The sequence below is a fragment of the Ovis canadensis genome, chromosome 19, assembly GCF_042477335.2.
Source record: "Ovis canadensis isolate MfBH-ARS-UI-01 breed Bighorn chromosome 19, ARS-UI_OviCan_v2, whole genome shotgun sequence".
Classification (NCBI taxonomy): domain Eukaryota; kingdom Metazoa; phylum Chordata; class Mammalia; order Artiodactyla; family Bovidae; genus Ovis; species Ovis canadensis.
The window spans coordinates 40842778-40870129 of NC_091263.1; the positions used below are offsets into that span (position 1 = coordinate 40842778).

General features: G+C 40.1%; 1 protein-coding gene across 2 annotated transcripts in view; it reads right to left on the reverse strand.

Moving 5' to 3' along the window:
* The window catches only part of CHL1 (cell adhesion molecule L1 like), a 225564-nt gene extending 199459 nt beyond the window's left edge, over positions 1–26105 (reverse strand). For both annotated transcript variants that reach the window (XM_069562132.1, XM_069562131.1), the window contains exon 1: positions 25848–26105. The gene's annotated coding sequence lies outside the window, so the exon portion shown is untranslated. The remainder of the gene's footprint in view (positions 1–25847) is intronic.
* Positions 26106–27352: the final 1247 nt, after the last annotated feature.

A 27352-nucleotide genomic window follows, 5' to 3' on the forward strand; every position in this document is an offset into this window, starting at 1 on the left:
ATTCATGTGAGAGTACTCTTTTGAATATTTAACATATAAATAGACAAGTCTGCAGAGTTTAATCAGAAAAACAGTTCAAAAATTTTTTGATGATTGGGGTAAGCCTTTTAGGGACTTTATTCAACTCTTAGGATTGACTGTAATTCCATCTATCCGCCACTTAGATAGAGGCAAAGTGATTCTTCAAGCTCTCCCCTGTGCCTCCGTAACACACTCAGGTAAACTGAAATTCTCATGGTAAAGAATCTGCCTGCAATGCAGGAGACCCAGGTTCAATCCCTGGGTTGGGAAGGTCATCTGGAGGAGGGCATGGCAACCCACGCCAGTTTTCTTGCCTGGAGAATCCCCATGGACAGAGAATCCCCATGGACAGAGGAGTCTGTGTCAACAGAGTTGGACACGACTAAGCACAGCACAACACAGACATATTATTGTTAAACATTCCAATAACATCATTAAATTTGGTCTTGACTTCTTCTGAGTCTTGATTCTGTAATCTTGACAACAATCTAGTCATAGATGAAATCCAGTTAGGCACTGTCCACCTCTACCCCTAACTGCATGCCAAAATAAACAGATGTATGGATGGATCTGTCTGCTTAGTCATCTGCAGATTGATAAATACACAAAGGCACTTAATCGCAATTAGCAAAAGTGAGAAAAAAGGAAATGCTTTTTTTTTTTTTTCCAACCATTTTCCTGGAGCCGGTGTGGACATCCCGGAAAGCCTCACCTGAAAACTCACAAGTATCGGCTGGTTTTCTCCCCTTTGCCTCCACTGCTGGAATCAAACAGAGGAGGGTCCAAATATCACAACGAAAATTGTCAGCAGGAGGCTGGAGCAATGAGTACGCGTATTTTAAGGGGTAGAAAGATGGCGGAAAGTGGGGAGAGACAAAAAGAGGGAAATCCAGGAGGAGAAAAGAATGTAGGTGCGCTAAGGAGAGCCATTTGCCTGAAACGCTGGAAGCCTCCGAGGCAATAAAGTCAGACGACATTTCTGCAGTGACATGGTATCATGAAACTGCAGCAAGGACCCACACATGTAGCACCTTGCCACACATCACCTATTGTCTTTCAAAATGATATGAGTCTTTGGGCTCTTATTTTCATACAATAAGAATCAAAAACGGAAGAGAAAAGACAGAGGTTTGGTTTGCTCTTTTTATTCTCATTTAGCTCAAAAGCACCGTGCTCTCCTATCTGGTCCAAGGAACTAGTACCGACGGCTCAGCAGCATCACTAACGGAGCACACATACCTGCGCTATTCTAGACCCCAACCTCAGATCTAGCTTCTCAGGGCTAGTATATCACTTCCTGTCTCATGTTTCTTCTCATATGGCTTTTCTAAAAACATACAGTTTTTCTAAAAACAGGCAGAAATTATTAAAAAGGATTTACAAGACAGCTCCCTGCTTGGTTTTAATAGATGAGCATTCACAGGTGGCTATTGAAGAAAAAGTAAGATGAACATGGAGTAGAGAGGAGATGGGTAACATTTATATTCCCTATAGATCCTGGGAATATCTGCACCTGCTACTTGCTTATAGGATATAAATATTAATTTTACCTCTGAAGACTCCTAGTGAAAGTATTTACCTGAAATAATAGGCATGAATTAACCTGATAACCAATTTTCATAAAATTTTTTTAATTTCCAGCAAGACAATATTTTGACAAGGACTAAGACATGCTTCTTATGCTGTTTTCAAAACTCTCCCATGTGAAGTCTACTCAGAAAATTATTTTTCTTTACTGAATTTTCTGCTAAGTCCTGGGGAAAGGAAGAAGAACTGTGGAAAACGAAGGGAAAGACATAAATCATAAGCACCATAGGGTAAAAATTTTCTCTAAGAAGTCACAGAAATATCCCCACTTTTAAAAGAAGACAGCAAAGCACTGACTCCCTCATTATACATTATTAAGTATTGCTCTCTATTTTAGATATTAGAGAAGTATAATCATTGTTTAGTTCTTAGACTGTGGTGGTGTGTGTATGTGTTCGTGAGTTTCATTATGAGCATGTGTGCAGGTGCAAATGAAAGGTAATCATTTTGTGTTTGAGCCAGCTTTCACTTTTGGTTTACGTGCTATCTTAAAAAAAAAAAATCCTTTGAGAATCAATTCACGCTCTACTTTATTGGATTGTTCTCTAATTTATATTCATTAACAGGCTTCAAAGATATTCAATTTGGTTTAACTTAAGGATCAAATAAGAGACAGTGTGATACCCTGTGCAGTTTCCATCACAGCACTTATTATTGATCTATTAACTGTGTATCTCCTGAGCTAGACTGCAGTCTCTGAGTGTCGGTACCCATCCAGTTGCTTGTTATTGTTCCTAAACTTAACACAGAACTTAGTACACACTCAGAGCTCAATATTAAATTCAGAATGAATAAAGGGTTTAAAAACTTAACCTCCCAGTCAATTAGTACCTAATACAGTCCTTTTCAGTTTTTTCAACTGATTTTTTGCACTTTTCTCTCCACCGAACTTTGCATGTAACCAACATGGGTTTTGATTCTTTACTGAATCTAATAATGTTCACAATTGCAGCAAATACATTTTTAGTAAATGCTTCATTCCAGTCACTGTTCTAACAGTTTTTAAAGGAGTAATTCATTTACTAACATTGAGACCATCTTCACAGAAACCTCAACACAAACCAGGTGGACTCTAGAAGCTGAAAAATGTAAGAAACAGATTCTCCTCTAGGGGCTCTAGAGGGACACAGCATTACTGACATTTTGATTTTAGGACTTGTAGTCTAAAGAACAGTAGGCCTTCAGAACAGTAGGAAAAGAAATTTAAAGCCACTAAACTGGTGGCTTTAATGGCAGAAAGCAAAGAGGAACTAAAGAGCCTCTTGATGAGGGTGAAAGAGGAGAGTGAAAAAGCTGGCTTAAAACTCAGCATTAAAACACAAAGATCATGGCACCCAGTCACATCACTTCATGGCAAACAGAGGGGGAAAAGGTGGAAGCAATGACAGATTTCCTCTTCTTCAGCTTTAAAATCACTGTGGATGGTGACTGCAGCCAGAAATTAGAAGATGATAACTTCTTAGCAGGAAAGCTATGACAAACCTAGATGATGTATTAAAAAGCAAAGACATCACTTTGTCAACGAAGGTTCATATAGTCAAGGCTATGGTCTTTTTTCAGTAGTCAAGTACAAATGTGAGAGTTGGACCATAAAGAAGGCAGAGCTCTGAAAAATTGATCCTTTCCAACTGTGATGCTGAAAAAGACTCTTGAGAGTCCCTTGGACTGCAAGGAGATCAAACCAGTCAATCCTAAAGGAAATCAGTCCTGACTATTCATTGGAAGGACTGATGCTGAAGCTGGAACTTCAGTACTTTGGCCACCTGATGCAAAGAACTGACTCACTGGAAAAGACCCTGATGCTGGGAAAGAATTGAAGGCAGGAGAAGAAGGGGATAACAAAGGATGAGTTGGTTATATGGCATCACTGACTCAAAGGACATGAGTCTGAGCAAACTCCGGGAGTTGGTGATGGACAGGGAAACCTGGCGTGCTGCAGTCCATGGGGTTGCAAAGAGTTGGACATGACTTGGTGACTGAACAACAACAAAACTAATGGTAACTGTTTAGAGCAACAATAGAAAACTAATACAGGTTGTGTAATATACAAATGTGTAGATAACTCATATTTTAGAGGACCAATTTCTACTCTTCACAAAATAGCAATTTCTTTTTACAAACATAAATCAGATCAAGTTGTTTTATCTGCCTGAAAAACTGAATAGACATTTTTTTTTTCTCAAGGAGGAAATGCAGATGCCCAATAGGTACATGAAAAGATTTTCAACATCACTAATCATCAGTTCAGTTCAGTTCAGTCGCTCAGTCATGTCTGACTCTTTGCGTCCTCATGAATCACAGCACACCAGGCCTCTCTGTCCATCACCAACTCCCGGAGTTCACACAGACTCACGTCCATCGAGTCAGTGATGCCATCCAGCCATCTCATCCTCTGTCGACCTCTTCTCCTCCTGCCCCCAATCCCTCCCAGCATCAGAGTCTTTTCCAATGAGTCAACTCTTCGCATGAGGTGGCCAAAGTATTGGAGTTTCAGCTTTAGCATCATTCCTTCCAAAGAAATCCCAGGGCTGATCTTCAGAATGGACTGGTTGGATCTCCTTGCAGTCCAAGGGACTCTCAAGAGTCTTCTCCAACACCACAGGGAAATGCAAATCAAAACTACAATAAGGTATCTCCACACACCTGTCAGAATGGCTGTCATTAAAAAGAACACAAACAACACATGCTGGTTAAGGATGGAGGACAAAATAGAACCCTCGTATATTGCTGGTGGGAATGTATTAGTGCAGCCACTGTGGAAAATAGTATGACAGTTTCTCAGAACACTACAGACAGAAACTCCATTTGACCCTACAATCCCATTCCTGGGTACATATCTGAAAAAAACAAACACTAATTCAAAACATACATGCACCCCAATATTCATAGCAGTGTTATCTACAACTGCCAAGATATGGAAACAATCTAAGTGTTCATCAACAGATGAGTAGATTAAGATATGGTATATATACACGACGTAATATTCCTCGGCCATAAAAAATAACAAAATTTTGCCATGTGCAGCAACATGGATAGACTTGGTGGATATAACACTAAATGAAGTCAGACATGGAAAGACAAATCCTGTATGATATCACTTACATGTGGAATCTAAAAAATACAACTAACTAGTGAATTTAACACAAAAGAAGCAGACTCACAGATATAGAGAATAAACTACTGGTTACCAGTGTGGGCGGTTTTGTGGGGGCAGGAGGGCATGGGGCAGGGGAGTGGGTGGTACAAGCTCTTGGGTATAAAATAGGCTCAAAAATGTTTGTACAACACAGGAAACATAACTAATATTTCATAATAGCTAGGAATGGAAATTAACCTTTAAAAATTGTATTAAATGTTTAATTAATAAAAATTTTAATGTGCTTAACTGGCTGGAGTCCTTTGAAGTTCCTATACTGCATTTGAAATCCATATGCTCACACATAACCTACAAGGCCTTATATGGTCTGCCCTAACCTCACCTGTGCCAAGCTCTCCCATGCTCACCGCACTCCTGATCCCAGCCTTCTGTCAGTTCGTGACTTCTACCCTGCCTTTCCGCTCCCTGCCCGTCTGCCTGGAACTCTGCTCTTCTGGCTCTTCTATTTGCCTTCTTCCCTTTCAGGCTCGGTTTGAAAGTCACCTTCTCAGAAAGCCCTTTCTAAAGTAGGTTCCTCCTCTCATTTTTCTCTATCACACTCCTTGTTTCTTCCCTGTAATGATTTCATTGTTTACTTATTTATTGGCTGACATTTTCAGTAATGGCAGATTCTGGGAGGCAGGGACTCTGTCTTCATCTTAATGCCTAGCACAGTGCCTGTGATTTATAAACAGCTCGATGAATATTTGATGAATGAATGACTCCTTGAAATCAAAATTACACACACACACACACACACACTTTTCTTGAAGACATCATTTCTTCTGTTTTCTACCTGGTAGCATAGCTATACCCCCACAGGTAAAGTTTTCTGATACTATTACTTTACAGCATCAATCTGGTCAGATCAAATTATTCAGGAGTTGTACAGAAGGTAATTCCTCCCTCGATACACATAGGAATGAAAGGAAAAAAAATCAAGCTACTAAAAATTCCCTTCCTCTGCAGACTTTTAAACTGCTAATCAGCACAAGCAGCTTGTAGCAGATTGAGCTCAAAGTGTTGCTGAAATGGCACATAACTAATTTCAGGTGATTTAATATCTTACATTGCCCTAGTGAAAATATTGACACAGAAGAAGAATATGATTTGGAGTCTTTCTGCACTGCTGAATTCGGTGTTAGCTTTGGAGCCTCTATCAAGGCATTTTCATTAATCAACACTGCTGAAAAAAGGAAGTCTGGGTGTGGCATCCAGAAACCACTGCCAACTTGGGAAAATGCTAGAAAATGGTTAAATGCTAGTTATCTGGGTATGAATATTTAGAAGCCCTTTCCAAAAATGTATAGTCCACTTGGTCCGTTTGAAAGTCACATCCAGCAATGTTTCTTGAGTGGTCAATGGCACATGCCTGTTGAGGAAATAGTCTCCCAAATATATGGTCAATACTCATAGGCAATTAGTTTCGTTAAGGTAAATATGATGTTAAGATTCTTCTGGCAAAGTCACATCTTACTACTGCTGCTGCTGCTGCTGCTGCTGCTAAGTCACTTCAGTCGTGTCCAACTCTGTGAGACCCCATAGACAGTAGCCCACCAGGCTCCCCCGCCCCTGGGATTCTCCAGGCAAGAACACTGGAGTGGGTTGCCACTTGCTTCTCCTCACATCTTACTAACGGTGTCTATAAGTACAACGTTTTCTGTTTTGTTTTTGTGTTTTATAAACAGGTCTGGTATACACTAACTAGAGCTACCAGGTGGCTCAGTGGTAAAGAACCCGCCTGCAATGCAGGAGGCATGGGTTCAATCCCTGGAAAAGGAAATGGCAACCCACTTCAGTGTTCTTGCCTGGGAAATCCTATGGACAGAGGAGCCTGGCAGGCTACAGTCCTTGGGGTCAGAAAGAGTCAGACACTACTTAGCAACTAAACAGCAGCATATACTGACTTCTAGGGTTCAGAGGTCATTGTTTTATTCATAAGAGCATTCTCTAGTATATTATGTCATAAACAACTCTCATTAACTTTATGAACGAAAATAGTTAAACTCCTGACAACATTGAAAATAATACAAAAAGCAAGGAGACCTTTCCAACTGCCATATAGGAAAGTCAAATTGAAATTATGGGACATCAAAAAGAAAAATAAAACTGTAGTATTTTGAATTATTGTGCCATACACTTGCAAAAATGGATTTCACCCTCATTGGGTCAAATTTCAAATACCAGTAATGCTATTTCTCTCACAGTACTTCAGTCTCAAGCTGTACCATTCGACACAGTTTTTAAATATCATTTGATCAATAGTGCTCCTCTAAAATACAGCAATGCTTTTTAAACCTCATATTTTGTTCACATATTCTGGCAGCTAGGTCTCAGATCCTACATTCTTAGGTTTAAAATATGTCAACTACATATATTCCCACTCAGAACATGCATTATACCCATTTTTAAAGGTTTAGGCTGGAAGCTGACAAATTTGATTAAAATGACTGATTCATGGAGTCAATGAAAGAAAAATGAGTGGAAATACCGAAAGTCAAACAAATTCAGAAATCATAAAATGGCAAACTCAGAAGTAAATTTCACCATTGAATCATTCAATAGATGTCAATGACACCTTTGTCAAAGTCAAGTTGTAAAGCTTTTGAGAGATGCTTCAATGCACAGAACAGTTTTATAATTAATCACCTAGTATGTGGCCAAGAAATAGATGTCACTTTTTGCCCTCAATAAACATGCAGTGGCAAAGGCGAATCCACTGACAATTTTAAGAGGTTTTCACTTCGCTGATGAATGCTTTATGAGAAAGCATAGCCTAAGCGAGTGAATGCAACATAAGTGAGGTTTGGTGGATATACAAAGGATCAATTATATACACATTTGTTTGTGTGTGTGCATGTACTTAAATGTGTTTAAATTTTCAACTTTTAGTCTTTAAATTATGCCTTGCCACTGTTACTTATTAGATGTGTGTAATTAATCTTTATAAGAAGTTCCTTCAGAAGAGTTAGAATATTTCACATCACTGTAACTATTACTTTATAAACTCTACTAATGGAAGCACTTCTTCAAATAGAACTCCGAATTTTTGTGTATTTCTAGGTATGGATGAAAAATTCATAGCAATTAATACAGGGTGTATTATTCAAAGAGCTGTCAGAAGGAAGAATATCATTACGAACCAATACTGTGGGTGTTTACTTTTGTACTTTTTCTTAAAGTAAAATTCCTTAAAGTTGTAAGTTTATACAAAAATGTAAACAAGAATTTAGAGAATTGTTAAGAGCTCATAGTCAGATCCCAATATTGGAATTCATTATCATTAATTTCCTTTCCTCTCTGTTTTTTCATTTCACATGCATATTATGTATAGAAAACTGACCACAGTATGTTCATACCTGCAGTATCTGAGCCTGCCTAACTAAGAACAAGGTCCTAGAAATAGCAGTACTCTGAAACACAGAGAAGATATTAACCCAAAAGGAAAAAAAAAAATGACAGTGCTGTTTTTCTATTGGTTCTCTGGCCACATCACAAGGTCACTGGCACCAAATAGCCCTATAATAGCTCAGAATGCCTATACCCTTGACCTCTCTGCCAGTCAAGAAGGCATCTGGCTGGCTCCCTAAACACAGATGCTGTGAAGTCACCATCTTCCAACTATGCTTGGCTTTCTCTAAGCCTACTCCAAATTAGGGTGGGAAGGCCTTCCAGAACATGAGAAAAGTATACAAATCACACTTTATCACATCAGGTTTTCTCAAACAGCACTAGATTACACTATGCTGAGGTATATTTTGTTGATGATACACTGATAAATACTGCTAAAAATCAAATGCTCATTAAATAGGGTTTGAACATTTTCTATTTCAGAAAAATTATAATTGCAATGGAATTTCTTCTTCACCTTTCAAGTTCTGCCTCTTCTCTGACATCTTTGAGTAGTGCAAGGAGATCCAACCAGTCCATTCTAAAGGAGATCAGTCCTGGGTGTTCATTGGCAGAACTGATGCTAAAGCTGAAACTCCAATACTTTGGCCACCTCATGCGAAGAGTTGACTTATTGGAAAAGACCTTGATGCTGGGAGGGATTGGGAGCAGGAGGAAAAGGGGACGGCAGAAGATGAGATGGCTGGATGGTATCACCGACTCGATGGACATGAGTTTGAGTAAACTCCGGGAGTTGGTGATGGACAGGGAGGCCTGGCATGCTGCGATTCATGGGGTCACAAAGAGATGGACACGACTGAGCGACTGAACTGACTGACTGACTGAAGCTGGAAGTAATCTTTCTCTATTTAGACCACACATCGTCAATACATTCCAATACAATGCAATACGTCCATTGCATTCCAACACATACACCAGCATTTATGATCCTTTATTTTGCAGTGCACTTATTTATGTACATGTCCCAGCTTTTTAATTGGACTGGAGGTTCATAACATTGCAGGAATGTAAGACACTAGAAAATGCATCTATACTCAGATTAATAACATTTTATGGGCATGTATTTAGAACAAAGTGTAAGCATCTTCAGGCCACCATTTGTGTCTAACTCCTCTTGGAATCTGTCTATCCAACGCTGTAATTTCCACACAGTAAGAACTTCCTAAATTTTCACATAAACACTAAATGCAGAAACAGAATGAAGAGAGAATAGGACTGTGATGAATTTTTCTTAGGGATATTTTTACCCTCCTGGACTTCGGCTGCATGTCCTAGAATAGTACTCTCAGTACCAAGAGGATCTTAGAAGGTGGCTTTGGGCCTGATGTAAGTGAACATCCTTTGTCTTTTAATCCTTCTGACTACAGAAACCTGAAAGGCTCAAGTAGGTCCTAATACATCATTACCAGCACTTTAACCTTACCAGTCTATTTCATAAAGAAGGAACAGGACTGAAGTTCGAGGCCTTTGGCAGGCAACAGGATCCTGCTAGAATGTAGTGACCTTGGGCTGTTTTCACTCTATTCACGTTTGTACACACCTTTCATTATTTCCCCTGGTGGTGTTTCATTGATAGCAATGAAATCAAACTTCCATTTTAAGTCATTGTCTTTATAATGACTAGCTAAAATTTTACGTGAATTATGGCGGATGGCACAAAGATAGGACAAAAACCGTGACGATGGTTACATTTCAGTGAGTACAGTCTTAGAGCTGGAGATTATTGAGTGACCTGTAACTTTCAGAAGAAAGGAGAGCAGAAAATGTATTGAGAAGACAGACAGGAGCAGCGAGCTGTTCAGTAACAGGAGAGGGTCTCTAAGGATACAACAAAGTACAGGGAATCATGAAGGCTGAGTCCGGCTGGCTGTGGAAAGCGAGTGTGACAGTTACTTGGCGGTCAAAGCAGTGGGGAGCCAGGGGGAGTTTTTAGGAAGTAAGTGACATAGTGGTCAAAGTGACAAGCAAGAAAGAGGATTTTAACTGTGACATTTAGGTCTTAGTGGAGAAGGATGACAATAAAAGGCAGAAATCCTGTGAGAGAAAGGTTGCAGTGGTCTAGTGATTAGAAGACTGAACAAGGAATTTTCCGGAATGGCTCATGAGAAATAAATCTTGGTGTGTCAAGAAGAAAGCTAAAGCAAGTTTTACAGTTGTTTAAAGTAGAGAAAGAATACAGAGGACAGAGAATGGCAAACTGCTAAAGGGAGATGAGAGAAAAGGCACTCTCAGCTACAGTAAAAATATATTTTGCTAAATCAAAAGAAACTACAGGGAAACCTAGGATGCTTGTCTTTCAGTAGTCCCAATCATTTTTAAAAATAGAAACTCATTATAGAAACCTCAGCTTACAACTACCATGAATTTCTGCCATCTGTTTCATTTTTTTTCTCAAATCCAAGAGAGCAGAATTTAACATTGATAAGGCTTCAGGTTATATCATTGAAAAATGAAACCTGTTCAGAAAATTTGTATTTCTTAAATAAGGAAACCTTTTATCAGTCGCAAATGATTTGTCATTAAAAGACCTTTAAGACAAAATCATACAACCTGAGTCCAAGTCCTGCGTTCACACATATGAGTTAATGAGTTTCCTTAGTTTTCTGAACAGGATGAATACATACCTTGTGTATATAACTAGCTGTTATGAGTATCAAATCAAATTATGTACCTATACAGTGTCTTTCATTCAAAGACAATTCACAGCATTACCAGGATAGAATTAAATTCACCATAGCACAGCATTTTAGGGTTACGTATATTGCACATTGCCTGTGGAAATAATTTTTGCAATATGAAAATTATGGTGCAGTACTTTTCAGCAAGACTGCGGGAGAAACATGTCAACTCACTTCTATCAGAAGGCTGGGATTCACAGGTACAAGAAAAATGGCATGCATGGTTTCCAAGCACTTAGAGAAAAATGCCATACTATAGAAGGAAGAATATGATGGAATGTTTTGAGAAAATAGAGAAGCAATGAGAACACAAATTGAACCTGCATCAGGCATGGCGGTAGCTGTTCTTTAGCTTCTCTCAGTGAACATCTGAAGAGAAAGAAATATCCCAAGCAAGCTCCCCTGCTGTATCTTCTTCATCTGTTTCTTGTTCTGAGCACAGAAGATATAGGAATAATGGTCCTTGCTACCCGTTAGCATCTTCTCATTACAGTCATGCTTCTGAAAGGTACAGGTAAAGGAGGCTTGCCGCCAAATGTATAATCATCATTTCAGGCCAAGAAGCCTACTTCCTTTTCCATCTGTGGCTGTAATAGACAAATAGAAGGAAATGGAGCAGCTCTCTTCTTTCCCTCCTCAAGTCGGAGGTTTGCACAATCTAAGTAGTCTCCTTGATTCCTGGCATTCCAGTTTCACCTTGGCCCTTCAGACTCAGATGAAGAGCCTCCTGGTTCTCCCAAGCCCAAACCACTTCTAAGGTAAAAGGAAAAGAGTAAGGATAAACGTAGTGCATCAGAGGACAAAAGCCCAGAAAAGCCCATCCCACTAAAGAATCTTTGGCCAAAACTATTCTTGGCCAACTTACCCCTCTTTTCTCTCAGCTCTAGCCTCTCTCTCCAGACAAAACTATGGGTACTTCCATGGAGCCCACGTTCATCCTCATGTCACACTCCCTTCTCAAAGTCAGGTTTCTTCCTGAGCTTAAGATAGTTAGGAAGATATTTAGATATTTAGGAAGATATTTAGGAAGACTTAAGATATTTAGGAAGTGAGGAAGAGAAAGGAGTGTCCACTTGGGACAGAGAATGGTTCTACTTGTTCCTCATTTTCTTCCACTTTCTAAGCAATCATGTATGGAGGAAACAGTGTCAGCAGGATTGATAATTCTATTATGAGCATGGATTTTTACAAAATTTCTTCCTTTCCTGTCTACTAGCAACCACCAGCAATGTAGTTAGAGGAGCCCTCCCTTTGAAAAGGGGTTGGTCTTTGATAGCTTGGACCAATGGATTACAGTGAAAGCATTGCTCCAGGGCTGGACTTCAACAAAATTGACAGTTTTCCAAGTTGAGCTCTCGGAGCCCTGAGCCATCATGTAAAGTCCAAAAACCTGTTGGAGAGACTGGTGAAAAGATCATGTGGCTACATGAAAAGGAAAAGGAGACCAGCTGAGCTCAATGCCACTGGCCAAAGCAGGACACATGCAAGCGAAGCCACCTTGGGGCGCCCAGTCCAGCTTAGCCACCATCTGAAAATCACCATGTGACCTCAGTTGTCATGCGGTAGAGCTGAAGAAACCACTCACAAAATAATGAGATTTCATAGAATGAAATTTTAACTTGTTTAAGTTATGGGTTAGTTTACTATGCAGCAGTAGATAAATCGGACAATGCCCCTTCATATTTTACAAACTGCTATTAATACATAATCACATTTCTGAATCAGTTTTCATCGTTGCCCTTCTTAGCTACACATAAGCCTCCAGGTATTTTTCTTCCAAACAATAAGCAGCTTGTACATTTCCCCAGTAATCTCATATGCAAAACACATATCTACTGAGTTCTTAAACATATGGTGAATTCCCAGTACACAATTCAAAAAAGAAATGATGAAAATAACATGAACTGAATTTCAGAAGTCAACGGAATGGTGAGGGTACTTACAAATCACAGTTTCCCTAAGTGATAGCAAGAGTACACAAAAATGAACGATGATTCCCTTGCAGAAGGTGATATTAAATCTCATCTGCAAACAACAGTACCTTGGATAGTTACCAGTGCATTGTTTCTAGAAGGATATCTTGTAAAAGGTTTGGAGGTTTTATCATTGCTGTTTTGTATTTGTATTTAACATTCTTAAGCAGCTGTATCACTAGTTAAGAGGGCTTTGGATGATTTTCAGATAAACGATCTGTACTCCTATAGGTGATACATAAAAATGTTTCTTTGTTTTATCCTAAACTGTATTGTGGTCTCTTACTGACTCAGGACCAGCCATATACCCGTGATCTCTGGGTTCTTTTTCTAATCTTTCTATCCTTGTCCCTTGCTGAAGAGATGTTAGCTGTGAATTCTTTTGTCTGTGAATGAATCTGCAACATTTCCTTCATCTGTTCTAACCTGCAGTTTACACTTCATCATCCACTAAAATAAAACAACTGAACTTATTGAGATGGTTCTAAATTAAAAGTAAACAGTCACTGAATGAGGCAGGTATTTCCATAATAAAATGTTTGCAGTTGGTGAATTTTTGCAGAGATAAGATTTAGGTTGCTATGATTTTTGTTTTTGTTTTTGTTTTTTGTTTTTTATTTTTAGATACCAGCCTAGGATTTAAATACTGGAGGTAGCTATGAGTAAACTCCAAATGAATACCTATCATTATAGTCATTGATCTATATTTTCAGTCTTATTTGCAGTAGTAAAACAGTATGGATAAAATGAGTGTTTAATACCATTAAATACTGAATGTATCATTCAGTATTTTAGGACATCTACACAGGTCAAAATAGATTGGGATTGAAAGGATTTAATAGCATACATTAATTACAGAATAATAAATTACTCTGTATAATTCAAGGCCTCCAATTTTATCTCTTAAATATGTATGTACTTGGAGTAGCTGCATAATTACTTCAGTCTTCCTTCCACCTCAGTTTTAGACTGAGTTGTGAACAGTGCACACCCTTCTGCCCACCCCATGCACGGATACACTTACAGCCACCCACATAATCTTGTTTCATTTATGGAACTAGTTTTAAATAACCAAGAACATATTGGAATGCAATCTTCAAACATACTAAAAGCATTGCAAATCCAGCTGAATAAAAATCAAGACTAGGTCTTCCGTTCCTTTCATAGGACACAGAACCAAATGTGCAGCCAAATTATCCTCCCATTAAGGTCACATTCTCGTTTTTGGAGGAGAAAATCAAAGGAGTCTATCTCAGAAGCATCCAGTCTATTAAACTTGGGAAATGATGACACACACCTTGCTGTCCCTCCTCATCAGTTCAGAATTTGGAGGGGCAAAGGAAGTGGAATGCTTGCTCAATTGAGGCAGTAAATACTAGGCTGTAGCAGACTGTTTTACTGTTAAATACAGTAATGGGTTTTTAATGGCTGCTGTCCAAAGTTACACTGGAGAAAAATGGCTTATTAGTAATAATAATAGCTGGCACTTTTATCTTCAAAGCACTTTACAAATATTAGCTCATTAATCCTCTAACTGCCACTGGGAGGGTGTGTTAATGTTTCTATCCTCAGTTTACAGCTTGTGAGACAGGAAAATAGAAGGCAGAAACCAAGTTTTCAAAAGGAGGTTTTGTGTATGGAGGTCAATTTCCAATTCAAACAACTCATATCAATTTATATATATAATTGAATGGTATTCACTCTGATGACTGTTATTCCTTTTTTGAGGGGATAATAATTAAGGTCAAGTTCAATTTTTTTTAACTTGATTCACATGAGATTCACCTGAATTGCTCATTCCTGGTCCTTTAGCACTATTTCAAGCAAATCAATTGTGTTCAGAATCTATTCAGCCCAAATCAATTACATGCAGAAACTTGTATGCATGGGAAAAGGTCTCTTGAGACCCTTTGAAATTTAGCTCCACTGAGAGTTGCTGGAGATCACAATGTGAAACAAGGTCAAGGTCAAATTTAAACACCTTTATTCTGGCTTTCTATTTTTAACCATTCACTCAGATCTCCTTTCCGGAAGATACTATATGTCTCAAATTAATGAACAATAATGAACAACCCAAACAGTCTATTAATCCTTCTGGTGTTGTCTGTAGATGGTAAAATTATTATTGGTTTTCTTTCTTTACTTGCCACCAAGGACAATGTTTTCAATTCTTTGCCATTGTACAATGCCTTAAGTATTTTAATTGAATAAATTATTTCCCCACTGTGTCATTAGATGCATTGTAGAGAACAAGTTTACAAATTCTCTGAATTTATAATACAAAAATAAATGCATTTGTTAAGGAGCCAAGTGCTATGCTCTAAAGAAGCAGGCATGGATCAAACAAAAGCCTTATAGCAAATTCATTCCATATAGTCCAAGGAAATGGGATCTACTGTCTAGACAAAGCAGAAAGCAAACACATTTCTGCCACTACCTATTACATAAAAAAGTCTTTTGGAGTCAGTGTTCAAGAATGCTATTATTATTTTGCATATTAAAAAATTAACATTTTTCTAAATACCACATACCCCAAAAATCAAATACCTCTCAAAATTCCCAAATATATTGACCATGCCTAGAATAGGGTTGGTTTTTTCCTCCAAAGCCTTATCTTAATTGACAGCTGCTAATAAAGACAGTGTCACCATTATGATAGGTGTCATTTTCAAAAACAGCCAGCCTGGGATATGGCATCTGCCATTGCCAACTATGTCTATCTTAATCTGGAGTGGCAGATACACCTTTGTGGGAATGCCAACCGTGTAATGCAATTGGTTACATATAATACCCAGATGTGAGGGAAATCTATGCATATTGAGATTACAGAGTATCAGAAACATTTCTGCCAAGAAATAAAAGATGGTAATGAAGGCAACCAAAAGGTTTGGTGAAAGTGAAGTTTGATTTTTACATATAGTAGTGCCCAGGACACATTTCAGGAGGACTCAGACATCAGACACTTTTATGACATGATTTTGCAGAAAACACAAATGTCTTTCTTTCCCAAAGTATCTCCCACATGGGAGTGTCTCACAGCAAATCTTTGCAACAAGAATTTTAAATCCTCTTTTTAAATGCCACCACTCTGAGGATTAGCATTCAATATCATTTGATACTTTAGGAGGAGCCCTTAATTATCTACTTTCCATATGACAAAATAATACATAGAAGAGGCAAATCTGGATGTCCCTTGACAAAGACCATAGTTAGAGAATCCTGCTAATCCTGGGGTGCTGGTACTATGGATATTGCCCAGGTGGGAAATGAAGTCCAAGAGTGAAGAGAATGGGTATGTAATGAACTGAATGTGTGTCTCTTCCAAATTCATATGTTGAAACCCTAATCTCAATGAAAAGCTATTTGGAGGTGTAGCATTTGCAAGGGAATTGGATCATGAGGGTGGTGCCCTCATGAGTGTGATTAGTGGCCTTATAAAAGGGATACTGGAGAACTCTTGAACTCTTTTTGTCATTCTCACCATGAAGGTATAGTGAGAAGTCAGCAGTCTGCAAATCAGAAGAAGGCTTTCATAAGAACCAGACTATACAGGAATCCTGATGTCAAGCTTCCAGTCCCCAGAACTGTGAGAAACAAATTTCTATTGTTTATAAACCTCCCCTTCTGTGGTACTTTGTTACAGTAGTCTTGACTAAGATGGGGTGTTTAGGGGTCTCTTGGACTCAAAGGTAGCACAGTGTAGTAGTTAAAGAGCTTGAGGCTGGAGATTAGATACTTTTGAGTTGGAGTACTACTGGCTTGGCCACTTCCAAGTCATACTGTGTGACCCTGGACAAGGACATCCTATGTCTGTGACACTTAGCATTAAATGAATATTATCATAACAGTACCTTCCTCCAAACACTGATCCAGAGATTATAAAATACATCATTAACATTTAGTAAGGGACAGATAATTTGACTGTTTGCCTGGCATAGCCTCAGTTCTGTCTCTAGCACAAAGCAGTTACTCAATAAAAGCCTTTAATGATTGGTCACTGTGAATGTCTCATAGCACATCCAATAAATTAATCATTTAATCAGTCAATGTATATTGGAATTAAGGAAGCTATAAAAAAAAATCAAATCTCCTTATCTTTGGGCAGGGTTATATTCAACCTTGGACAGAAAACTGGTGAATTTTTCAGTATTTCCCCTAGACTCATTGCATTCCCTCAGCTTATATGTTAACTCTGAATTTGCTTTTTAAAAACAAATCAGTTATACAATATTTCTCTTTTCTTTCAAAGAAGGAAATTTAAAAGCTGTAGAGTGTATTATGAACTGAGTTACATATGACGGTATCTGCACTTTCATTCTGGCTTCACCACTGCCCAGCCCACTATTCAACCTTCAGTTCAGTTCAGTCAGTTCAGTCACTTAGTCGTGTCCGACTCTTTGCAACCCCATGAATCACAGCATGCCAGGCCTCCCTGTCCATCATCAACTCCCGGAGTTCACCCAAACTCATGTGCATCGAGTCGGTGATGCCATCCAGCCATCTCATCCTCTGTCATCCCCTTCTTCTGCTCCCAATCCTTCCCAGCATCAGGGTCTTTTCCAATCATCAGGGTCAACTCTTCACATGAAGTGGCCAAAGTACTGGAGTTTCAGCCTCAGCATCAGTCCTTCCAATGAACACCCAGGACTGGTCTCCTTTAGGATGGACTGGTTGGATCTCCTTGCAGTCCAAGGGACTCTCAAGAGTCTTCTTCAACATCACAGTTCAAAAGCATCAATTCTTTGTTGCTCAGCTTTCTTCACAGTCCAACTCTCACATCCATACACGACTACTGGAAAAACCATAACCTTGACTAGACGGACCTTTGTTGGCAAAGTAAGATCTTTGCTTTTCAATATGTTATCTAGGTTGGTCATAACTTTCCTTCCAAGTGTTGAATGTCAAGGGTCTCAGAAAAAGTCAATACTTGTCTTCCACTTGAACCTTTGCACAGGAGATGTGTTTTTCTTTGAACACATCAATATATAAGACATCCCATAGTAAGCTGATACCCTGTCACATCACTTTGTTTAGTGGTCTTCAACACAGTAACAAACTAAACTCACAGTCAGCTCTAGTAGCAGCAAATCATTAAAAATCTCCAAAAATTTCTCACCAGTTTACTTTCTATTACTTTGGAAACTATGTTCCTTAGCCAGGGTAAATACAAATGTATCATATCAGGATGCTGCCAATATATCCCTGATCTAGTTTCTCATGCTCTTTATCCTGATAACACTGCACCACAGAGAGGGAGCCCTTCAGAGATCCAAATATCCAGGTCACAATGACTTTAGGCGATCAGAGTATTATCTGAGGTTATCTCCATCTTGGGTACATCTGTAATTCCTAGAGTTAAAATCACCACTTACAGCAAAAGCTTTTGTTAGGGAGGAACCTCTGCTAAAAATGCAAACCTGTTACCAAAGAAGCTAGAATCCATTGTTTGCATTATTCACTGCGCTTTACAGCTTTCTCTTGGAAGGCAGAGATAATTTAAGGGAAAGGGCAAGTTTGTTTTGAAGTTTGACGCTTCTACTGAAACCCACTTCTGGCCATGAGCATGCCCACCTGGGGCAATGAAGGAGGATCAGAGGAAGGAATAACAAACGGAAAGTGGAGATGATGGCCTTGAATGCAGATTTCAGGATTTTCCCTTTTGTTCAGCTTTTGGCAGTTCGGGTTTTCTTCTTCCCCCTTACACAAGTTCCATAAATGTGAAGCCTTTGGGGGTGTGCTGGATATTCTTCAGGAGCTCTCCAGATTCATATTGATTCTCCACCTTCCTCCAGGCTGCTCTGGGCAGAGGGAACCAACTGCAGCACATCACTTGGACCAGGCTCCTTTGTCCTCTGCCTGCTGATGGGTACAGCCACTGGGAGCAAGAAGCAGGAGATCTTGGGGTAGGAGGAGACCAGTGTCCTGCGACTTGACAATGGCTGTGTTTCTCTAAAACCACAGGTTCTGTCTGCAACCTTCCCCAGAGTTACGGCTCCCATCCTTTCAGTAACTTCTTTCTCCTGTCATCCCTCTAGACTAAGGGCAGTAATAGATCAGGGTTGCCTCAGTAGCCTTTCCTTGTTGGCTTCCCTCAACTCTGCCCCAAAAGATGTGGTTGGTTTCTTCTTTAAACTCCCTTCAATTGCCCCATTTGAGTACCACTTATACACAAGGAAAAAAAAAATCAAGTGAAAGCAAGAGAGTGCCAACTTTCACCCAGAGGAGATAAAAAAACTCTGGGTCCTTTAACACTGCCAAGAGAACATGCTACCCTGTTCCACTGGATGGCACTCTGCCACCAGGGCATTCAAGTCCAACACTGCAAGATCATCACATCTCTCAAGATGAGTCAGAAATACGAATTTTATGTGACATCCCTGGTTTTAAAATATTGGCTTAAATATTTTCTAAATATGTCTTAGGCCAAAGAAAACACATATGTAGCCTGGGTTCAGTCCAAGGGACATAGGGCTGGATCTTAAATAGACTACGGTGCCTCTTAAAAAAAAAAATCTGCTTTCTGTTATAATGCAGAATTATATCAAGAAACATAGAAATTCTCATCTATACAACTCTTTCCTACACAATTAATTAATCTAAAAACAATAACTTTCTCTCCCTCGTTTGAAATTTCATAGCTAAAACAGAACTATCTGGAACCCAAAAGTGACAAGAATCTTGTCGAGGATTCTTATCTAGATTGTTCTAAATGTATGAATCTAATCAAATCACATAGTTTCTGCATGGCTCTCTCCATTCATCCGCAAAATCAGGATAATGACTTTTTTCCTACCATCTTCACAGGGACATTTGGCTGAAAAATGAAATAATATATAGTAAATGAAAAGCACATTTGAGCTCTTCAGAGAATAAAGTGCTGTATAAACCAAAGGGATTACTAAGAAAAACCTCAGAGTTTTGTCAGAGCTTTTCTTCTTTTCCAACCACATTTCATGATGCCAAGGTAACTGTAAGTCAATGCCTCAGGCCAGCACAATGTTATAGAAGACCTCTCCAAGTTCTCAACTCCGGCATTACTATTTCACTGGACTTTTTCAAAAATCCACATGCCTGGTCACCACTTCCAAGAATTCTTACTGAATTTATCTGGGTTGGCAGTTTTTAAAAAGTTCTCTAGATGATTCTCATTTCAGTCAAGCCTGAAAACTACTACCCAGGACTTTTCAAACCTGAAACAATCACTACCTACATATGAACATCTAATTGATGTAATCAACAAAGTTCCATGATTTTAATAGTAACATAATGTACTGTGCCATGCTGTGCTGAGTAGCTCAGTTGTGTCTGACTCTTTGCCTGCCAGGCTCCTCTGTCCATGGGGATTCTCCAGGCAAGAATACTAGAGTGGGTTGCCATGCCCTCTTCCAGGGCATCTTCCCAATCCAGGGATCAAACTCAGGTCTCCTGCATTGTAAGCAGATTCTTTACCAGCTGAGCCACCAATAAGTTCACACTTATTCATATACATAGACACCCTCATGTCTATCTTTTATCCATTCACACACTGAGCATGATAAAAATTATTATAATAAAAAGCCAGAATTTATTGAGTGCTTAATGCATTCTAGTAAGTTGTCTACCTAGATTGCTGCATATAACGCTCATAATAACACACGTGAGCTGGGTATGGATTTGTTGTTGTTTAGTCACTAAGCCGTGTCCAAATCTGTGCAGCCTCATGAACTGCAGCATGCCAGGCTCCTCTGTCCTCCACTATCTCCTGAGTTTGTTCAGTTTCATGCCCACTGAGTCAGTGATGCCATCTAATCATCTCATTCTCTGCCACCCCCTTCTCCTTTTGCCTTCCCAGCATCACAGTCTTTCCAATAAGTTGGCCCTTCACATCATGTGGCCAAAATATTGGAGTTTAATGAATATTCAGAGTTGATTTCCTTTAGGACTGACTGGTTTGGGTATAGATAGTGCTCCACATCTCCATAGACAAAATCAGTTTTAGAGAGGTTAAAATGACTTACTCAGGACCATTGAGGAATTAACAGAACCGGACTGGGAACCCTGGCAGCCTGACTCTTACAGCCGTGATATTTATGTAATAACTACCACACCCTGTTTGCTTCCCACTGTGACAGAACCTGTAGTGTTTAAAAGGTAAGTAAAATGAAGCATGTGGCCTCAAAAAGATTCTGCCATCTTATCGGGGAAATGTGATGCAGACTAAACTTCACAGGTTAAACAGGAAAATAGTACACTGTCGTCCCTGGAATGAGGGAGAGGTGGATTGGAAAATGGGCAATGCCTGGCTTTACTAAGCTCCTACTTCACAACTATAGAGGAAATGAGATGTACTCAGACATCTGAAGAGAGACTGTAATAAGACCACCAAGGGAAAAAAAAAAACTGGTCAAAAAGCAGACTGCATTTATATATTAGACATTTATTATTCTTATCACCTCCTGGTATCACTTGGACTAAATGTTCATGCCTCCCTAAATTTACCAAATTATCATCTCCACCAGCAAACCACAACTTTTGAAGAATTCGCCACAGTTCAAAATTTATTTCTGATTCTTACTGAAAAATTGTACACAAACCCAACTGTAACACACATGTACACACACACACACACACACACACAGACTCTTAATGTGATTTCCAAAGAGGTAAACAAGTTGCAATTTTTGGTAGTAATAAACTAATGTGAAAATTAAGTAAAAATTTTTACAGAAAAATTTTAATAACTGAAAACAGAATATTCTTTCTCTTTGTACTTTTATTATCTAAACACAATGGGAATGTAAGCAAGACCATTTTTTTATCCACAATACATAAAATCTCAATTAGTTATGGTCTATTTGTGCACTGACTAAAAACATTCATTAACAAAACAGAATTTTCTAGTTTACTGGATAAATATACCAGGAGAAACTGCAGAATAATGTTAGGTTGCCAAGCAACCGCTGCTCTACTCCCTCATTCATCAAGCTTCTTATCCCAGTGCTAGAGAATTCCAACCAATTTGTTTCTTGGGAAAATTATAGTGACTTTCAGTAACACAATAACACTTTTATTCTCAGAAGATAAACTTAGATGTTCTTTTGATCAAAGGGATGTGTTAATTCATTATTCTCTACGTGGTGCTAATGAGAAAGCTATAATTAACCAACTACACTATTGCGACACACATAACATAAACTGCAGTAATTAGTAACATTTAAGGTGTTAACCAGCCTCCAAAATTAGAAAATACTGAATCTTTCCCCCAATAAAGATGCAGAGAAAGGAGAAATCACCATAGCTAATTAAACTGAGAATTGTTTCCATTCCCTACCCTCCCCACCCCCCCACAAAAGTGGGAGAGGCACAGGATCACCGAAATGTGAGAGATTTCATTTTAAAAGCAGAGAAAATGGCTCAGTGCCAAAATTTACCTGTAGGTAGACATAAATGCTGGAGAATAATGTAATCTTTTCTTTGAAAGAATGCTTAGCACAATATTTTTCCAGGAATGAATAGAAGGAATATTATGCTTTCACTCATTAGCTATGTTAACTTAGCATATTGTATGTAAATCACCATAATAATTGCATTCTCTTCAGACTGAATTAGTTAGTTAGAATGAAGCTGTAATCAAAATGTTCATAATTGAAAACATAGTATTCTTGGTCTCGTTTTGAAAAAATAACAAGGAACACTGATTGAATCAAATAATACAGTACATCATTGAAAATAGCCTCTCTAGGTTATACCTTAGCATGTCAATTAGCTCCCCAAATCTAGATTTGTCTTGGTTTTTTACTGTTACCCTTTGTCTTCAGCCTAACTTCAGCTTTCCACCTGCAAAATCTAAGACTGACTTTATAGATTTTAGATTTTTTTTTAGGAAAAATATAAAATAGTAAAAAGTTAAATTTTGTTTCTGAAATGTATTAGACTCTATGCACTGCTGGCTGTCATAAATCAAAGGGCAAAATAATTTCCAATAAATGGAACATTTAATGCCAATGCTCCTGGGAAAGAATATGTAAATGATCACATGAATTTCAGGCAAGCTGTCACAGTAATTCCTCAAGGTACCCTTTAAAGATGACATATTCACTGTGAAGAAGGGGGCATTGGTTGTCTTGCAAAAGTCAAACTTGAAGCAATACTCCACTATATGAACTGATACAGGGCTTCCTGACATTCATTTCTTCAAATCTAATGCCATTAGCCACCCTCTATTACTTAATTTTCTTTTATGAGATAAAAATTGGTAGAATCTCAAATCTGCCTTAAATCATTACTTTCACTTAGATTTCCCCATAAAAAATGAGTCTGTCTAAAATATTTTGAAAAGCAAATTTGGGTCAAACAACCTTCAATCTTCAAAGATTTCAGAAGCTAATTATAAAATCCACGCTCCAATTCAGCAAATATTTTCCTAGGTGAGGTCTATTTTGTAAAAGTCATAAGGAGCTTTGTGATGGTGACATCTGTCTGGTTTCACTTGCTTCAGAGCCATCAAAATATGCCAATATTCTAAAAAGCAAGTATTTTTTAAATGAATTTAATACTAGTTCATTTAATGACATGAATTCACTTTAAGGTAATAAATATATTATGTGCAATATCAAATTCTAGCAGACTTGTAAAAAGGTAAAGGGGATATATAACTTGCTCATTACTGGATATGTTGGAGCACCTGTACAACCAAGAGCAGTAATAAACATCCATAGCCTTTTCTTTAAAGGAAAGGGCCCATAAGCTGCAACAGAGAACAACCTGGAAAACATACATTAATCATCACAGTTCCGAACTTCTGCAGTGAAGAACAGAAACATGCCTGGAAAGGGATTTTAATGAACTGTCCTAGCCAGTACTCTTACTTGCCCAGGAATAACTATTTGTTTCCATTTATTCACTGACAACATTCAAGAGTTTGTGAGAAACGGTTATACACTATGTGCCCTGCCATACTGGAGGGAAATCCACAGCAGTACTTAAGTCCGTAAAATAGAAATCCCCATTATACACTAGACTCTAGAACCAAGTTAAATTTTGAAAGTCACAGGGTGATCCATCCTAAAAATAATGAAATTAAGCCAACTGCGACACTAGCAGATGAGAGAGGAGACATTTTTACACACAAAGCAGTAAAGTCAATTTTTTGTTCTCCTGTTACTAAAAGTTTCCCTAAACAGCTTTCTAAGCTTCTTTCTCCATCCCAGTCGGTTAATTTATGTCTTCCAATCTGCTGGAAATCAAAGCTTTTAGAAGATAAACTGGACAGTAATACTAATGTCAATCGATGGTCTCCAAAATTAGACATCAGTATTTTGCCTTCAGTAAAAACGCAGAGAAAAGAGAAGACGCCTTATCTACTTAAATTAAGGATTAATTTATAATAACAGGAAACGGGGTCAGCAACCATAACTTTAGTGTTGATTACGCATCAGACGCTGAGCTAAACTGTTTACTGGAATTATCTTACTCCATTTGTTCAAAAACCCAAAAAAGAAGGTATTGATACTATCCCTATTATTTAAAAGGGGAAACTGAGGCAGGGGGTAAATGACTCGTCCGACACCACACATCTCAGAGCTATGAACCCACGTCAGTGCGGCGAGAGACTCTGCCTTGCACGAGCCCAGGTGGCTCACCAGTTGCCCACCTCCGCGCGCACGCGCAAACGTGCCCCCCACCTCGGGCGTTCCGTGAGCGCGCCATCGCGCACGCGCATGCCTGGCACCACTTGCCAGCTCTGGGGGCTCTTTGGGAGCTCCCCCACCCCGGCGGAGCTGAACCCCGGCGCCACTCGCGTATGGATGAACCTGTCTTCCTCCGCGCCTTGCCGCCCTCCGGTGTCACTACACACCTGCCTTCAGTAGCTCACCTCCTACCCCTTCGCCGCCCGCCCTTCGGCTGACAGCCTGACCACCCAACCCCGCTCTCGCCCCAGGATGCGACTCGGGGTGTGGGTACCTGAGCCCTCGCGGTGGCGGCTTCTTCAGCCCCCGGCTTTTCGCAGAAATTCCTCAGTCCTGCCCCCGGCTGAGAAAGTGAGGCTCGCAGTGAGCAAGCGGAGTGGGAATGAAGGGGCTGGCTGGTGTTCCCCAGCTTCCCGGCTCCAGTCCCAGCTCTCCAGATTAATCACTTTCTCCCTGCTCCCCCCAACCCCCACGCACATTCTCAGTCAAAAAAAGAAGGGAGGGAGAGAGGCACAAAGAGGAAGAAGGGACCATCCGTGACTGGCATCTCTTAGCTCCCCCAGCTCCGCTACCAGGGAGCCATGGCAACCACGCCCCCGACCTGCCCCCTCATCCCCTCGGTGGTATGGGGAGGTGGAGCCCCTAACCCTCCCGGTTTTCTCGTCCCCCACCCCCGCCTCACCGACCCAGGTGTCCAAAATCTCCCTTTTCAAGCTGACGGCGCGTATCAAACCTCACCGGCATGTGTAATCGTCCCTTGAGAGTGAGAGCATGACAGTGGGGCGGCTGTGTTGGAAAGAGAACTGAGCCCTCCGACCCAAGAGATGGTAGTGGGTAGGGAGGCGTCATGCCAGGACTGACCCTCAAACCCAGCTGGACTTCGCAGCCCCCACCCGGGTGAGGCTGGAATCTCCAGGAGGGTCTGGAATCCCCTCCAGAAGGTAGCAAGAGATGCAGGTAAGGGAGGCTGGAGAAAAGACAGTCAACCTACCTACCCGTGACCAAGAGGAGAAAGTGGGAGCTGGAGGATTCGAGGAGCCGCTTTACTCCTTCCCACCAACCAGAACCTCCTGAATCCAGCCTCGGCCACCAGGGGGCGGGGCTGGGAAAGGGGGTGTCTCTAACTGGCTGAAGGCTGAGGGAACCTCGGACCACCCTACTTTGTGCAATGACGGAGCCCTGACTACGCACCATCACCGACCCACCATGGGTTGAATCCCTCCCCGCTGGAGCAAACCCATTATCCTCCTTCGATCTCGCTCAGAGTTGGGGAGCTCCCCGGGGCTAACAAGACAGAAGCACATTAACCATAGCCCCCACCTCCCACCCCCGGCACACCTGAGTCGCCCCCAGTACCAGATCCGTTCTGTACCTTCCTTCGAGGAAACCGCTCCTTTAAGCTGGCTTGGAGCGGGAGAAGGGCGTGGAAGTCCAGCAGCTCCCGGCGGATGCACGGGAGTTTCTCGCCGGCAGCCCCCGGCGGATGCACGGGAGTTTCTCGCCGGCAGCTCCCAGCCGATCTGCACGCGGGTCTGCCCGCGGACAGGCCGCCGCGCCCCTCCCACCGCCGGCAGTGGCCGCGAGGACGCGGACCTGTTCTGGCTTGCTCTCGGATCCACACCCTCCCGGCAGAGGGAGGCTCGCGCAGCTCCTCTCTGCGGTGGTTCTGCCCACCCACCCCACACCCACGCCGCTTATTCCCCCTCCCTTTCCTCGCTCCCTTGGGACAGCGAGAGTTTCAGGCTTAAGACTTTTATTTCACGGTGAAAAGCAAGGGACGAAGCCCAAACTTTGCTCGCCATTTTCTACGTCTATGGTTAAAAGAGGTAGGATCTGCCCCTTTTATCTGCAAAAGAGAAATTTTAAAGTCCGTCTGCCTTCTGATAGCTCCACTCAATACATATTCCAGACACAGGTCGCCAGTCTGGTTTTCTCCCAGAGCTGCATGTTGGAGGGGTGTGGTGCCATGGACCTTTTTTTTTTGCTATCATTACTCATTTAGAGGCGTGATGAGGCTTGCTATCTAATTTAGAAATGATGCTACTTCCGTAAACTGGCAAATTATTGGTATTGGAATGTATGCACCTTCTTCTGTTACCATTTTTTAATTGTCCTATTACTTATGGTCAATAATTTTATCACATTGTTCCTTAACATTTTTTCCTACTTATTCTGTATTAATTCACTAATGAATTAATCAATTATAAAATAGAAAAAAGTCTTGGGTACTTATTTCCACTACAAAAGGCCACTTCTGTTGCCTTATTAATTCCCCCCAGAAATGCAATTTTTATTTGAAGTTTCCAAAATTAATCTGGGAAAGTTACAATCTTTGCAGTATAAAGTGATTTTTTATACCCCTTTCATTTTTTCCCTCACCATAATCATATTTTCCAAAAATTTCACACAGTACCACTTTTTAAAAAAATTTGTTGAATTTAAGTTCTCTTTGATGGTTAGAGAATCATTGACTTCTAAGTTTTACTCTACTAAGGCAGTGAGATTGACCTTACAGTCTGGTTTTGTCCATTGAACAATGAGGGCATTTAGAGATGTGAGCCCCCCTCAGAGTTGGATGCCGCTATAGTGAGCAGCAAGGGGAAGGCAACTCAGGATTCTGCTTCAGAAGCAACTGAATAAAATATTTTGAAAATGAATAAATGGACTTCTAAATTTTAATAATTGCTAACCTTGGAGCTCCAATTCTGTCAGTTCATGTGTGGGCATGGCTCTTACTGACTGTGTGGCAAATTGCAAATGCAAGTGAGGGCAGGATATGTCCTGAGTTTAAACTGAACTGCTGGAGTAATTTCTTTGCCTGAGGCGTCATTATTCACATGGCATGTTTTCTAAAGTAGAAACAAAGATAAAATATTG